We start from the raw sequence: 17,043 nt of genomic DNA on the forward strand, positions 1-17,043 counted from the left end.
TCAGTTTTGTAGTGCCACTGGGCTTTCAGTTCAAACTCTCATTTGCACTAACAACTACTTCTGGGCTAACCATACACAGTCAGATTTTCCTGGGTAGAGCTGCCAAAGGTTCTTTCTATGCAGGGCATGTCTACCAGAAATAATGCAATGCATTGCCGAGATACTCGAGCTATTTTTTTTCCTTCATTTCAAGGGCCAAATCAGTTCCTAATTTTTTTGGGCAAAGCTCAATAATCAAGTTCAAATTTCAACTGAGCAGAGCTCAGTCGTTCAAATCTGTGTGTAGCTCTACCACTGGATAAGTATTTTCCCTCCCAGACTCATCAGATACTCCCCAAATCCATGGCAGGCACCCTACATGCTAGCCCCAGCCCCAGAGGCCTTGGGGTTCAGATGCCCCCTAGTTTTGTTTGCTCTTAGCTAAAGGCTGAGGAGCAAGCTGTGGGAGAAGTGTGAATGCAGCTCCCCATTGCCACAAAATTGTGCAGTCGAGTTTCCCACATTCAGGGGAACTCACAGGGGTCAGCCTGCCCATAGTGCAATGAACAGGTCTCACCCTGGGAAAACTGCCTTGGGGAAAGTTCAGGGGTCAGCCTGCCTGGAGTGCAAAGGGCAGGCCTCACCCTCGGAAAACCATGTGGTTGATCATCATGTCTCCCCTTCCAGGTAAGCTGGCTTGGGTACCCACAGCAATAAAATGCATTAATGTGACTGTCTGTCTGTCCTAATTATACCATGTAGACATATTCCTGGAGTGAGGTGCCACATACTCACATTATTATTTAACAAAGGACTTGAATTGTTTACGTGGCTTTGTGCCTGTCTTCTACTGCAGTGTCTCTCTTAATAACATCACTGTACATGTCTCTCTCAATAACATCAATGTAGCTTAGCATCATGCTGGGAGTTTCCAGGAAGGTTGGGATTCAGCCAGGTGATCAACCAGGTGTCTTACCTGGAGCGTGTCAGTAGTCACATTGAGTTTTAGGAAGATTAGTCATGTGCTTAAATCAAATGCATGTTTAAATGCTTTTCTGGCTTGAAGCCTAGAGTTGTTTTTTTTCAAATGTGTGTAGACCAGTGATTCTCAACCAGGGCTCCATGGCACCCTGGGCTACCTTGAGAGCCTTTCAGTTGTGCCTCAAGGTGTTAGTCAATCTTAGCACTGTAGGGTGTGCAAATACAATTTACAAGATAAAACCCACAGCTTTCAAGTGGGAATCATAGTTTTAAAAAAGTTTGATCTGTTGTGATTGTAGAATCATTTGCAACAGAAGAACTGCTCTAGAATTTTTCTGTAGTAAAAAATGAGTGAAATCTGAGAGCTGGCATTTTTCTAGGGGTGCTTCAAGCCAAACAAGGAGTGACTTAAACCAAACAAGGGGTGTCTTGAGTCTAAAAAGGTTGAGAACCCCTGGGGTAGATCATGCAAGGATACATAGAGAGAGGTGATTGTAGGCCTAAGTCTGAACTAATTGATATCCTGTTCAATGCCACATCAATTAAGAGGGCTACAATGGATGACAGAACTTGGCTCTGTAACTCTTGTTGCATGAAGTGTTCTTTCCAGCACGAAACTTGGTGCCACGTTGGAGAAGACTCTTTCCTCCCTTTCTCCTCCCCAACCTTAATTTAATAGAAGTGTTGAAGGATTTTATCAGCACTTTATAAAACAGAGATACTAGGGGTACTGTGCCTTATAACATACCCATTTAGCAATGTGTAAAAGTGCCCGCTATTCCTAATACTTTTAAGTGTACCATAAAAAGGTGCTTTAAGTAAAAGAGCAAGGGAATGTTTATGGGTCTGTCAGATTTTGTGGAGCCAAGATGTTCTGCCGAATTTTAAACACCGGGTGTCAAGGTATATGGATGACAATCACATGGAGCCAGTGGAACCTGAGACGACGACTCCTACCTTTGGCTTGAAGAGCTATAGTTTAGATCAACAATTCAGGGCCTGACCCATATTTAGCTCCATGAAAGACCTGCATAAAGTTCACTTTAGGTGTGGAACCATAGCTACCAGGAGGGGAGGAAAATGTCACTACTCCAACCATATTTGTGGGTTTGTTAATAGGAACATACAGGCCATGATTTAGAAGTGAGCTTCACTATATGATTGTATTAAAAACTCACGCGGGATACCAGCCGGTTCACAAGTGTGCTGTGAATTTTTCAGTACTGGATATTCTTGAAGCCTCAACTCCAGGAGTCATGTGATGATGACAACATTTCCAATTTAGTTTAATAGGAGGAATGTTACTAGTCTTCCTGGTTGTAGAAAAAAGCTTGAAAATATGACTTGAGTTTATCTGAAATGCTTAAAGACCAGAAGGCAAAGAAAAAGAACCCCATCTTTTATTTTTATCTTAAATCTCATTATTTTTAATCCAGTTCCTTGAACCTTTGGTGCCTCGTTTTTGAAAGTATGGAACTGACAAGACTGACTTTACTTTGCTGAACTAAAGCCTTGTTAGCACTACTAGTGATGATAGTTCTAGCATCAGCCAATGGCATGCTTTTGGGATAAAAGGAAAGGCTCCATCTCCTGAGTATTGGGACTATTCATGGTTGTTAATATTACTCCTGATAGTAGCATTTTTCAGCATTCTGCCCTAGTGAGACAAACTATATTGGAGTGAACAAGGCCAGACGTAATGTCTTGGAATCAATGATTATGCACAAAATAGTTGAACATTGTTGTTTGAAACTAAAAACAGGAAATTCACTGAACCAAACCAGTATGATGAGAAAACATGTACAAGCTGTCACTGCAGTACATGGTAGGGACCACTTTCTGCCCACTTTTATGGCTGAAACATTGAATGATCTCTTGTATACAAGGATTTTGTATATGTGTGTGTGTGTGTGTGTATGTGTGTGTGTGAAAAAGTAACTGCCAAGAAATCCTTAAACCTGAAGATTCTTGTAAAATTGTATTTTAAATAATGTATAGAGAGTGTTGAATTTAAAATCTCTTTTATTTCCTTTAAGTCTATTGTTGGGAACTTTTCAAAGTTTCTCCCCTGGAGACTCAAGTCCTCTTCTTCTCATAACAAGGGCAGCATGGGTAGTGACAGCAGCAATGCAAGATTCCTCAGGAGAATAATTATGGTTTCTTTCTTTTGACTGTCTTGTCTGTTTAGGCACTGATCCCAAAAAGATTTATGCATGTGCATAACTTGAAGCACAGGAGAGTATTCTCATTAGCTTCAGTAGTGTGAGTCACATGCTAAAAGTTATGTACGTGCATTGCTCTTTGCATGATTAGAATTTTACTAGACATCTGGGAACAGAGACTGCCTCGTACTATGTTTGGGGTGCCTTGCGATCAGTGCTGTATGGCCATTAAACTGTATTTTAATACTGTAGTCATCATTACGCATTTCGATCCTGACCTCCAGGAATCATTTTTGCTATTAAGATGGCAGTTCATTCTCCCCATTCACGAGTCCTTAACTCCTTGGGATTGCTAAGAAGGGTTCTAACTGGTGCTAGTTGAGATGGAAATCTGTTTCCCCTTTGAAGATAATTTTCCTCCACTGTATCCCAGTAGTTTGCTTTTTGGATTGTTTTGATTTTGTTTTCCAAAGAAAAAAGGGAAGTCATCATACAGACTTGGCAAACAAAGGTATACAAAATGTTACCTTCCAACCTTGAAATGTCTCTTTAAGAACAAGATATTATACACATTTCTGATGTCAACTCCATTTAAGGATCTCTTTTTAATTCTTAAAACAAACCAACCCAGTATCCCTAGGGTTGTTATGAACAGGCCCTAGAGGAGCTTGAATTACTGTGGTGCTAATATTTGGGTCAAACTGGATGCATGGTTTTTCCTGAGAACGATGAAACAGTAAGCTTTCCAGTTGACATTAAGCCAATGGTTTCGAAATAAATCCTCCAGCCCACAGGCTAATGAAATTCTCCAGAGAGAAACATGCCTAGTTGGCACCAATCTGAAAGGACAAGAAGCAGCATTTCAACTGGAGCAGAGAAGAGGAGAATTAAGTTCCTGTTCTTAAAAGAAATGATGATGAGCCCCAGCAGTTCTCAACCTTTTTAGATTCAAGTTACTCCTCTACATTTGTCTGGCAGCACCCCCAGTTGAGAACCACTGTTGTGCTTCCCCCACTTGCCTCACCATGTTGCTATGTGCTCCTGCCTGTGGTAGGATTAACTGATAAACCTAAAGGAGGAAAGGTATGGATTCTGAAGTAGGGCAGCAAGATGGCTGCTTGTAGCATCCACAAAATGAACTGACATGTTTTAATATGAAAAGTCATGACAGCCTGGGGTAGTCTATAGCATAGGGGTGTTCAAAACGCAGCCACAGAGCCATGGCATCTCTATGGGTCAGGATTAATACTACTATCTTCCCCCACTACCAGATTCCTAAGTGCTGCATGGCAGATTCAGGGCTGGGTCATTCCCCCTCCCCTGTGTGGCCAGTTCAGGCCAGATCACAGTCCCTGCCACTAAAGGATCAGATTGGGGCCAGGATATGTTCCCTTCCCTCCGTGCAGTCAGGCTGGGGCTGGGCCATGCCCTTCCCCCTCCAGGCCCAGGTTAGGGCTGGGGTACAAGGTACACTCCTCCTCCTCCTGCCATGCTGCTGGGTCAGGGCCAAGCTGCTCCTGTCCACCTCTACATGGCTGGATCGGGCCCACCTGCAGGATCCGGCCCATGGATGAACTGGGCCCTGCCCATCTGGCTGGCAGGGCAAAAAAGTTGAGCACTTTATTACCCTCTTGCAACCACACAAATGGAGATTGGCAGCTTGTAACCAGAAAGCTGTTCATTGGGGTTATAAAATATTTTCCAAAGATACCTGAGAGATCTGTGCTGACACCAGTGGAAGTAGCCAGGATGAAGAAAGGAGCCACCTGTAGCACTGCTGGATTTGGCCTGCTTATTTTTTCATTTCATTACCCACTTGATGCCCAAATATTAAAATAAAAAGCAAACCAAATCTCCTGAGTTGCCAAATATACTTTGATCATTTATTGTCAGAATGGCAGTTTCATTTTAATGATTTATGATTGAACTAGATGGCATACATGGATAGATGGATTAAGGATACTGAAAAAGGGGGTGCAGATGATGTGGTGTTACCTTCACGTATGACACAACATTTATTTTTCTCCAGTTAAAGAAAAGCTAGAAGATTTATTAATATGTCAGAGATGTAGCACTATATTATTCAGTTTAAGATCAAAGCAAAAACAAATCTAACTGGAATGTGCACTGAGTTGCTAGATTATATGTTCAGTTAAAAATACAGAACAAACTAAACAAAAAAAATGGTCCCAATAGTTAAAAGATAGTGTTTCATTAGTCCTGTAGTCATTACAGTTAAATGTACATCCCTTATTCAGATTCGTAAAACAAAGTAGATTTGTCTTGAGCATTTTGACAGTGCCTCCAGTACTATAGTCAGTCATTTCTACACCTGAGTGTATATTACCATGCCTGAGTTAAGGTTTTTAGCTAGAAATAAAAACAGACTGCAGGGCTATGAAACAGAAGAGCGACATTACTGGAAATGCTTAGCAGACAGCAACATTTCAGAAGAAAGGATAGTTTGAATAGTGGAACATTGAGACCATTAAAAAAGGAGAGAGGGTCCTTAACACTTGTGGAGTTAAATTAGCAGATAGATTTTAATGAGCCATGAAGTCAGTTGACTCCATCAGTGCTGCCTGAATGGAATTGCCACTGCCACCCCTCCCCAAGCAGCTGATTTTAAAGTTTGAGTGGAGCAGGAATCAAAAGTGGGTCAGGAAGGGGGTTCCAACTGCACCACTGCACCCTCTGGATCTGCCCCTGTATACACGTGACAGTACTGTGGAGTATGCTTAGTCAAAGTAATGAAATTGCATATACCGTGTATAGGGTGTGGACACGTGTAACATTTGAACCATTCCCAGTTTTCACTGATTGGGAAATTGTGTATGAAGTGCTGTGACTCTAATACCAGGTGATGGGGTGAGCACCCAGCCTAGCATGCCTTGCACTGGATGAATGGCAGGGACCACTTGCATGCATGTTCTGGGATCCCAACTGGTGAGTGACCTGTGGCTGGGAGCATTTTCACTCCTCAGCTTTTCTTTCTCTCCTGAACAAGAGTTCAGTAAACTCTAAAAGCTTGTAGTTGCCTGAAGTCAGCAGCGCACTTGCCTGACCTGGGATGCCCTGGAGATGGGGGTGTTCTTGGACCTACTCTTTTGAGTTCCCAGGGGCTGGGAGAACATGATGAGGGAGCATGGACATGTAAGTAGTGAGGGAACAGCTGTTAGAAATACTGCTTTTATTGAATAAGCAAGGCAAGGATGTTCATTGATAAAAGGTGCCAAGAACAGGGAAAAAAAAGGGGCAGTCGAGTTCTGGCTGCAGCCAGTTGCAGCACTGGGGGGAGTAGGGAAAGAACAATGCAATGTGGGATGCCTGGGGGACCAACCAGACCCACGTTGTGAAATGTTTGGTGTCCACACATAATACTGAACCTGTTCGTGTTATGCTTGCTGAGGGACCAGGGTATGACTGTAAAGACTTTTTTTTATGAGAACTGCCACTGTAATTTTGCTGATTACCAGGGTTCTATTTAATTCACCACCAATCCTTCCAGTGTGAAACTAGGCATTTTTTTAGGATGGGAGAAAAGATGAGCATTCTTCAAAGAATTTTTCTCTAGACTGAGTTTTATAGACGTTTCTATCATGTCTGTGGAAAATTGACTGTATCTTATAATTAGAGAGAGGTAGTCAGTCATGTGTTTTTTCTTTTTTTTATCCCCTTTAATCTCTTCTACCCACTTTCACCCCTCAGCAGTGCCCATTTCTTACTTTCCCCTTTCCCTAATCCTTTGTATTCAAATTACTTTATTCTTTTCATTTTAATACCCCATCTTTCTGTAAGTTCGTTCATAGCACCTGCAGGGCTACAACTAGGCACATGCCTAGGGCCCTAAGTGAAGAAGGGGCCCAGCTGTGCTTATTTTACATATTATAATTATAGAGTGAAAAAAGTATGAGCCCATGAGTTTGTTTGCTTAGGACCTACTAAAGGTCTAATCTGGCCCAGAGCATCTGAGGCGATAATCTACAAAAACTCATGCCTTTCTGAACAAATTTGTCTATAAAGTACCACCCTGTCTTGCCTTCTGTATCTCATAAAGTTGAACTTTTCCAGCAGATAGAGGAGGGGACTCTTGCCTTGTCTAACTATTGACCTTTCTTGTTTCACCTTTGCTGATCTCATTACGGTACCAGGACACAGACATATGCCATTTACTGTTAATAAACATAGGATGTTTTTCCTGAGTAAGGAAAGCAGGAATCTATCCTGTGTTAGCTATTTATTTTGGGACTGCAGGGGTAGAGGGGTTCAACTCTCTCTTTTGTGGTTCAATGATGTGAATTTGAGCCTTGCTCCAGCCACTTGCCAAAAAGCTGCCTTTAGTCAACCCAGCTATAATTGGGTACTTGGGCATTCAGGCTGAGAAGTTAAAAACAGATGCCAGCTATATTACTCACTATTGTACTGCTGATCATAGGAGTTGGTATATCTTAATCATGCCATCACAACAGACTGCTGGGGTGGTGTAGATCAATGATACTATTGACTGTCACTGAAGACTAAAATGGTGACATCCAAAGCTAAAAACAAGTCACTCAAACAACAAACAAGCTTGAGTTGGGCACATAGTTTAATTTCCAGTCTGTGGCAGACTAATGTGCTATGGGGGTCAGTTATAGAAACACACAGGTTGAACACATAACCTACCCTGTTGGTTACTATAACACAAAATGTCCATCCTTCTCTATGTATTTAAAAGCTAGGTGTATATACTCATACATATGCATGTACACATACAATGATACCTATATGTATTATACACATGTGTGCATATACATAAAAGAAAGCTACCTATTCTTACCTAGACCATGTCCCCTATTGGGAGTCAGTGAACAGAGAGAGCTTTCCTGGGTGCTGGGGGAGGAAGAGAGGAGCAGCTCCATGGTGGGACTACAGTCAGGAGGCTGTTCTGTGAACTGGTGGTTTGAAGACCTGAATTTCTGGGGTGTCTGACTTGTGGTAACTGCATTTGACATGGCAGCAGCTGGTAAGCCAGTTCTTTGTCCAGCCTGTAGTAGTTTTGTCTCGATGACATTTCCCTCCTTTGTTCTGGGAAGGTTGTGTGGGACTTGGTCAGAAGCCTTGCTGAAGCTTAGATGAACACCTTGCTGGGGTCGTTTGACCCCAGTACTCTTTCCGGCCATGGCAGGAGGTCGGACTAGATGATCTGTTCAGGTCCCTTCCGACCCTACCAACTATGAAACTATAAGCTTAAGTACGCCGCAGTCCTACGCACAGCACCCTTTCTTGCCTTGCCAACTCTCTGGAGGGCGCGGTGGCAGGGCCTGCAGAAACATGCAGGGAGCGGTGAACGCCTGTGCCAAACCCGGCTTTGCTGCGTGACCGTGACCTAGCTTCCCTGTCCCTCCGGGCCTCAGCTTCCCTGTCTGCAAAATGGGCCTGCTGAACTGGGCCGGAGGGGGTGGCAAGGCGTGGTGAGGAAGTGGGGGCAGTCTTGCCTCACTCGCTCCCCCCTTGTGTCGGTGGGCTTGCGAGGTCCCGTTCTGAGCTCGGGGGGCTGCCAGGTCTCCGCCAGCAGGCTGGGGCGTTGTGGGGGTGGGGTGGGGAGGAAGACACCCCAGCGCCAGGCACTCCTGGGGCGGCAGGCAGGCTCAGACCTGGCTGGTTCAGGGGCAGAGGAGGCTGCGGGGAGGAGCAGAGTGGGGCTGAGCTGGGGAGCAGCTGGCAGTGCCCAGGGGGGCAGCCCCACTGTCCTCCCAGGGCTTGCTTTCCACCCCTTTGTGGCTGGAGGCGGGGCCAGGAGGCGGCGGGGAGGAGACAGCCGCGCGGGGTCTGGCGCTTGGCCGGTCCTGCTTGCCGGGGCGAAGGGACCGCTGGAAGGGCGCGGGCGCGGGCGGGCTGGGCTGCGCTGCGCTGCCCGCCGGGCTCGGGAGACCCCGGGAGAACCGCGCGAGGGTGGCTCCCTCCTTTCGATTCCGCCACTAAATCGGCTTGCCAGCAAAAAAAAAAAAAAGGGAAGGGGGGGACTTAGTCTAGGCTGATCGATCGCTTGATCTCCATTCCCCCCTTTGGTCCTCTGGAGGATTGGGAGCAGCTCCCCCCCGTCCCCCAGTGTCTCCAGCCTTCAAAAAAAAAGGCGACTTTTTCGATGTCATCATTTGCCGCTGTGTCTAACCCTTGCTGCATGCACTTCACTGCAGGCAGAACAAAGCTCTGTCACAATTGCGCGGCTTCCTGCCTGTCGCCTCCTGCCCGCCGGGCCCTGAACGCTTGCCCGGCTCGGGATCGTCATGCAGGCGGGGAGCAGCGAGGCGAGACCCAGGTAATCCCTCACCCGCCTGTCAGTCCCCGCGGTCCGGGAGCGCGGCGAGGTGCGAGCGCTGCCCCGGACTCTGCCTGCGTGATGCCTGCGCTTGAGGGAGGCATGCTGAGCGTCTGAGCCCGTTAGGGGAATAGGAAGAAAAGAAACAGCAAAAAACACAAAACCCCAGGTGACTTTTTAAAGCCTGATCTTTTCTTTCTGTTTCCCCCTCCCCCCTCCCTTTATAACGCTAGTTAGAAGAGAAAATATCCTGTAAATGCCGCTGCTGAGTTGAGAGCAGAGCGCCCTGATGGCTTTATCTTTTTTTAGGTAGCAGTCGCACAGGAAGGGTTAGACAGATGTCTGCCCACAGTAGCTGGATTTGACTTTGTTGTTGTGGCATAAGAGACTGTATCTGGAGACAGCGTTGCAAAAGTGGGGGTGGGGTGGGGAGGGGGTCTATGTGATTTCCAAATGTTGCTACTCGCTGTTGCTGTTGCCGAAGTGCTTTGTTTCAGCATGCAGTGCTGTGGAGTGACTTTGTTTGGACCCGGTGCACCGTTGGCCTCTCCTTAATTCAAATGGTGGACTTGCTTAACAGGGGAGGGGGGATATGCATGTGATACGTTGCTCTTGCAGGAGGGGTGTTTTTTTTGAGGGTGCGTGGAATACGTGCGTGGAAGGAAGAGAACAAAGAAAGCAGGCTTTGACAAGGTCCCATGAATGCAACTATGAGACGTTGTATTTCATGAGCTCCTTGTTTCGCAGTATATGTCTTCATCTTCCTCCTCCTCTGAAAAATTGGCCCAAGATTTGCTATCCCTCTTTAAACAAATAGTCCTTGTCTGACTGAAATTTCCTCAGACTTTCTGATCATTTATAAGGCCACTGAAAAATGTTTCTTTGTCACTTAAGCTATATGTGAAGGTCTTTCTTTCAACCGTTGTGTGTCTAGGTTAAAGTCAGAGGCCTTTTGGAAATGCCTGTTGAGACCAATTATAATGGAGAATGCATGGGACAATAGGAAGAAAAATCTCTCTTCCATTCTTGAAAATGCTGTTTGTGGCATTGTAATTGTGTGTGATTGGATTTGCTTTTCTCCTTGAATGAAAAGTAAAAGGCACCATGACTGGGGATTGCAGAGTTCTACCAATTTGGTATCGTTGCCATTCATAGTTATTGGGAGGTTGCCAGGCCATAGATATACAGTGACAATTCATCCTCCTGGTGCGCTCACCTTTTCTGACATTAAAATTTAAGAACCCGGAGAAGATAGTGCTGTTGTTTATCTGGAACACCTATCAGCTGTCAAAGGTGATGTTTGTACAGCTTGCAAGAGCATAAGGGTGAAACAAACTGATGGGAGGCTTTGAGTGTCTCTATTTTATACCAAAAAAAGTTGCTTAGGCCATACCTGGCAAAAGTGCGGGAGGCAAGTCCCACAGTCTCCCTGGGTTTATTGGCCAGTGCCTTGGAATGCCCATTTTAAATATTCTTTATGGCATCAGGATAATAAATATTATTTCAATGTTTATATAGCTGTGTGTAAATCATGTATGTAAACACAGTAACACAAAACAAGTGGTTAATCATTAAGAGGTGTCATGAGTTTCCAGACTAAGTATGGATCAGAGAACTGTGTTCTAATCTTGGCTCTGCCACTGGATCTCTTGTGTGACCAACTTTGCTGGCTTCTCTGTGCTTGCTTCCTCCTGCTTGATCCTGGAAGTGCTCTTCCCCTAGAATCCACAGAGAAATCACAGGGAGTTTGCTTTGGCAGGGAAATTGCAAGCAGAATGTTGTTAAGACCTATAACTGCACATGCTTCAGCCCATACTTGACTACCTTGGTCAGTAGTCCTGCTGAGATCGAGGAAAACTGTACCTGTGTAAAACTGAACTTACACAAGTGTTTTCATGGTCAAGATTGTTCACTGCAAGGCTCTTGGGACAGGGACTGTTTCTTTTATATTAGCACAGTGTTTAGCCCAGGAAGGCCTTGGTACTGATTTGAAGTCTTAGGACACAAGGCAAGAAATTGTAGTAAGTGCTTGAAGGACTGGGTCTTCCATCTGAAGCATGGGGGCAACAATATTGTAATAAGGACCAATTAACTAACAGGGAAATGCTTCATTAAGTGACTTGAGAACTTAAGTTCCACTTTACATTGGGCCCTAAGCACCTGGGTGCCAAAATCTCACTTGAAGTCAGTGGGTCCCATGTGACTTGGGCTCCTATCTAAGTTTAGGCAGCATTTGTGTTAAGAACCAAATGAAGTACTGAAGTTGCTTCAAAGATATCAGGTCACAATGAATGTGAGATTTATTAGGTGCAACTCTGCTGAAGCCCATGGAAACTACTGACACTTGAAAAAGTGCCTGCCTATTTGGGCACCTAACTGTAGGACACTTATTTATTTATTTATTTATTTATTTATTTAGAGTCTGATCCTCATTACCCAGAAAAAGATCTCTATGTAAATGTATTTAGCATCCGGTTCTGTGATCTTTATATAAATATATTTAGCAGCTCGTTCTGTAACTCATACATATATTGCCCAGCAGTTATTCAGGCAAACAGTTCCGCTGACTTCAATATGGTTACTTCCCTGAATAAATTCCTGAATTAACTTGAGTTCAGTTTCTTTGGTGGACATCATAGAGGGTCTATTTAAAAAAAAAAAAAAGAGAGAGAGAGATCCCAGCATACTTCAAAATCTCTCCTGTTTTTAAGTTCAGTATGTAACTGCTGCTTATAAGAGTGGCTTAGAGCAGTGGTCTCCAAACTTTTTTGATCACGCACCCCTATCAGTAAAACATTTTTGAGCACGCACCCCCAATATATGTATATTTATATTTGTGCACCCCTATCAGTAAAAAAATTTTGAGCACACACCCCCAGTATATGTATATTTATATAAATATACATATAAATAGAAATTCTAATATTTTCTTCCCTCACCCCACTTTGGAGACCACTGGCTTAGAGGCTAGGATCTGAGCTGGACTTTGGAGCAGATCCCCTACAGAAATCCCACAGCTGTTTTTTTTTTAATTGCTCCATAGTTGTCTGCCTGCTTTTGCTGATACCGTTTTCTGCACAAACAGCTCTTCTATTACTTAGTTCTCTGAAGAAGCAGAAACCCTCAGAAATGCCACAGCTCTGTGGCATAGTCGGTCAAAATAAACAGCATTGAAGAAAACCCTCCTAGTTTTCATCTTTCTGAGTTAATTATGCAGGATCTAGCGAAGTTCTCAGCAGATTCCCACCCCCACCCCGTTCAAATGTGCATTACTCAAAACTGCAGCAGAGTTGACCCTGCTTTCAAAGGCACCTGCCTGCTGCACAGCCCTGAACTGTAGTAGCAACACTTCTAAGGGGTGGAAACTCTTTTAGGGAGACAGGTAGGTAGTTTGATTGCAGGCCTAAATGATCCCAAAATGGCTAGTGAGAATTAGTGGAAGTCTTCCTTGTCCTCAGTGAGTGCTTCCTGGCAGATTTAGAGTCATGTCTCTGTGGAGTCCCTGAAGTAACAGATATTGGGCCAGCTGGCATGGCCTAGAACAGAAATGGTTCCATAAATCCTGACCAGGAAACAGCAGAGGGGGGCAAAAAAAAGAAACTGAAGTTTCTGGGATGAGATCAGCCTTCTGACTGGAATTTCTGAGGAACTTACAAGAATAAAAATAATTAATTACAGAGGGATGGTAGCAGCTTCCATGGCTGAGGTGGATTTGCAATACTTAGCCCTGACATAACACTTTACTTCAAAGCACTTTTCCAGTGTGAATGAATTTGTCATCTCTCCCTCCCTGCCACAAACATATCTGAGGAGAAATCAGAGAGGTATAAAAGGAACTGAAAAGCATGTTGCCTGGTGCAGAGATCTCACTGGGGAAGAGTTTGGTAGGGAGTTCCTTCCTGAGAAATAATTACAAGACAGGACATCTTGATCAACCAGTTGGAAGACAATCCAAGTTTAACCTTTTTTGTTTGTTTGTTTTTGTTCTTAAATTGAGTTAAATTGCCTGAGATGTTAGTGAAAGGTGGTAGACAAGCTGTCTCGCACAGAGCCTGCTTTCCTTGTGCCAACAAGATCCTGAGGCCCCAACAAATTGAAGTGTTGTGCAAGTACAACCTGGGTTAGATTTGTGTAAAGGCTACCCTCGTGTGCATTGGTGCTTTGTGCATGCCACTCTGTACATGCACGTGGGTTTTTACAAATGTTGTCATCCCCATTGATTTCAGTGAAGTCCACAGCAATTTTGATTGCACTGGGAAATGGGTTTTGGCTCCAAATGTTTTTCCGAAGTGGCCATGTGAGAGAATACAGTCTTTAATTATTTTTTTTTCTAGCATTACCTTTGGCCAGGTCTACACTGAGACCCTTTGCTCATGTGGTTCTGTCAGTGAGGGATAAGATTTTTTTTGGCATCACTTTTATACTGCCAAGAGCTCTAGTATAGATCCAGCAACACTGACATAGAAGTGCTTTTGCTGCTTTTGCTTATTTTGTTTGGAATTGATATAAACAACATGAGGAAAAGAGTATTTTTTTCTTTCGTGAGCTAAGCTGTGTTTTCACTAAATGGTTGACTGATAAAACTTCTACTAGTGTAGACCTGGCCTTAGGCTAAACTAGAAGTGAATGATTCTTCGAGGCACAGAAGTAGGAATAAATGTGGTGGGGCTCTAGAGACGAGCCTGGAGTATACAACCACACTCTTTGTCTTGATCTGCACAGGGTACAGTCTGTTACACCTCCCTGATCCAGAGCCTGGCTCTTCAGACCCACACATATAGCTCTGGACCACCTTAGTTCCATATACATTGCCACTGGGCAACTGTCACTGAAGGGAAATCTGCATTTCAGACACCTCTGTGCCACTATGGGTGTGACAGACACCATCTTAACACTAGGAAGCCACAGACTTGTAGATGGGAGGTGTCAAACTCATCAGATCCCAAAGGCCAAGTGAGGGGCACAGAGCCAGTCAACAAGCCGTACCAGGTCCTCAGATTGGCACCATGTGCAGCATGTTCCCCAGCTCCAGTACCACAAAACACCTGGTGTTTGTATGCCAGACAGCCTGCACTCCTGCATGGAGCACTCGGGGCCAGGGCAGGCTCATGCTGCATGTGAGATCAGTCTGTGGACCCAATATATGGTCCGTGGACTGGTCTCATGCCCCTCATTTGGCTTCGCAGCCTGATGAGTGATACCTCTCCTCTAGAAATCTCTGGCTCCCTTGGGCCAAGATGTCTTGTCACACACGTAGCATGTTAGGCCAGGCTAGGGTGCTGTGCAGGTAGTGTGTGGGTTCAGTCTGAGACCTGCAAGCAGCTCTGGCCCATGGGCTTGACACCGCTGTTCTACAGCAAAGAGTGCAAGGATTTATAGCTGGGGCAAAGAAGCCATGTGTCAGGGCCCCAACAGGCAGTCCAGCCAGTTGCCTACTTGGCCAAAACTGCATGAGGCTGTAAATCAGCTGGCCACAGCTGGAGCTTCTTGAGTGACTTCTGGGGCAAGCAGCCTCCCCATTTAAGTCTGCCTGTGGCCGCAGACTCCAGGCCAGCCAACAGTGCTGTCTGAATGTCTGCTGTAGTGAGCCTCCCTGAATCCCATGTGCTCTGGTTACTGGGCTTCTGGCCTTGCTAGACTCTGTCTCTGGACTCTGGCTTTTTGGGAACTCCTCTGGGCTTTGATAATTCAGTCTGACTCCTGATCCTTGACTTGGGTGGTGATTTGGACTCCTCTGGATTCTGTGGTTCTCCAGTGGCCTAACCTCTGGTCCAGACCATCTGTGGCCTGGTCCTTACACCACGTTCTCTGGCCGAGGCTGTAAGAGAACTGCTTTGTTTTGTGGCTTGGGCAGAGAAGGTGGCATGATACACAAGCATGTGACCCAGTGGTCAATGTGTGTATAGCATTTAGGAAACGTTTTTGTGGGAAGTGGAATAACTGTTTGTTTAGTTCCCTTTCTTGTAGTGTGCTAACACATGCTATTGCTTCTGTAATAGTATATTCCTATTTTATAGACAAGAGATACAGAATTGCCACAGTGTATCAGACTGGTTGTTCTATACAGTCCTTTTTCTAACAATAGCTATTACCAGGTGCCTCTGAGGAGACTGCAGGAAATGTAGAAGCAGAAATGAATTTGAACTCTTGCTTTTTTGTTCTTGTTACTGTTTTACATTTAACTCTGGATGTTCTTCTTATTCAAGTTGTAAAAGTCTGATGCCAAAACAGCAAGCAAGCAGCACAGTGCTCTGATTAAGTGAGACTATTCTGTAATTGAGCTTAGAAGGTATTGTTGAATGTGGTGGCAAGGTTACAGGGCCTGGAGTGATAGGCAAGATCTCATTGGTTGAAAGGAAGTTGATGATAATAATTTTATACCCAGTGGTTGTGGGTGTGTTTTGTGATGAAAGGCATGGTGGGAGTTAAGTATCCCTTGCTAGGGGCAAAGGAACTAGTAGCGCTTGGAGACCATATCTGTGTAGGTAAAATGATTTATTTAAAACGATCCTCTAAACGTTGTGTATTGTGTGTATTGAACAGCAACAGTTTTAAAGGATAAAATTCATCTGGTAGATATTGGATCAGATTCTGTCTGCTGCTAACACTGCCTGCAAATAAAGCATAAGTTTGTTGCATTTTCTGCTTTTCTTTGTTGAAGTTGGCCGAGTCCAACTTTGCTAGCTCTGGAGGCTGTAATGACAATTTGCATGAAATCCTAGGCACAGAGATTAATATACTCTGAAAACCAATATGACAATTAGTTTTTCCCTGAAATGAATGCACACAACCGTAACGTTTGCTTGTACTTGTATTTTCCAGGACACATGACTACAAATTGTTTGTTTGTTGCCTGAATATACCAATAACAAAAACCTGCAGGCTGTGAGCTTTATCTTAACATTGCAGTTAAAGGAAATATTTCTATTTAAATGGGTTTATATATATGGGAGGTACCATGGTGTGGTGAGTTGAATAGAGACCTGCTTATTGGAGCATCTGTGTTCCAGTCCTGTGAGGTCACTTTCTTAGTGGTTGCTGTTTCCGTATCTGGAAGAGGAAGATAACTTGCTCCTTTTCTGAGTGTGTGGAATGCCCCACTAAAAGTACTATAACATTGGTACAGGTTCAAAATGTGATTTTTTTAAACCCACTCTCATTTCAGTATGTTCAGTTGTTTCAGTAGGGTTGAGAGGCACCTCAATGGTCCTCTAGTCCAGGAGAATCAAACGTACAGCCCACGGGCTGGATCCAGCCTGTGCAATCGCTTCATCTAGCTTACTGGGCTACCAGAAGGCTACCGCAAGTGAAGGGAGTATGGTTTGCTGCGAAATCTGGGGCCTATGGCCATTTGCAACAGGAGGGTAGGGAGGGCTGTGCTGACACAGCCTTGTCAGCACTGCAGCTGCCCTCCCCACTGCCTGTCCTGCCACCAATCCCTTTTATCCCCTCCTGTGCCCACTGGTCCTGTCACCCCATGTTCCAGGCTGGATCTGTCCCATAAGGGAGGCCTACAGTCTGGATCCAGCCTGGATCCAGGGTGAGTATGATGCACCTGATTTAGTTCAGTCCCCTGTATCCTTACAGGATGTGCTATTTATTCCTAAAACAATCTGGATG

General features: G+C 44.6%; 1 protein-coding gene and 1 pseudogene across 3 annotated transcripts in view; one reads left to right on the top strand and one right to left on the bottom strand.

Moving 5' to 3' along the window:
* Positions 1-441: 441 nt before the first annotated feature.
* Positions 442-674, bottom strand: LOC149868883 (U1 spliceosomal RNA; annotated as a pseudogene).
* An 8,269-nt stretch (positions 675-8,943) lies between these two features.
* Positions 8,944-17,043, top strand: part of RNF152 (ring finger protein 152) — a 66,620-nt gene continuing 58,520 nt past the window's right edge. For 2 of the 3 annotated variants that reach the window (XM_090039322.1, XM_090039320.1), the window contains exon 1: positions 8,944-9,423. The gene's annotated coding sequence lies outside the window, so the exon portion shown is untranslated. Of the gene's footprint in view, positions 9,593-17,043 lie in introns of all 3 variants that reach the window. The other variant, XM_090039321.1, reaches the window with a different exon arrangement.

Source organism: Crocodylus siamensis, chromosome 3, assembly GCF_052110815.1.
Source record: "Crocodylus siamensis isolate JL-2025a chromosome 3, ASM5211081v1, whole genome shotgun sequence".
NCBI lineage: Eukaryota > Metazoa > Chordata > Crocodylia > Crocodylidae > Crocodylus > Crocodylus siamensis.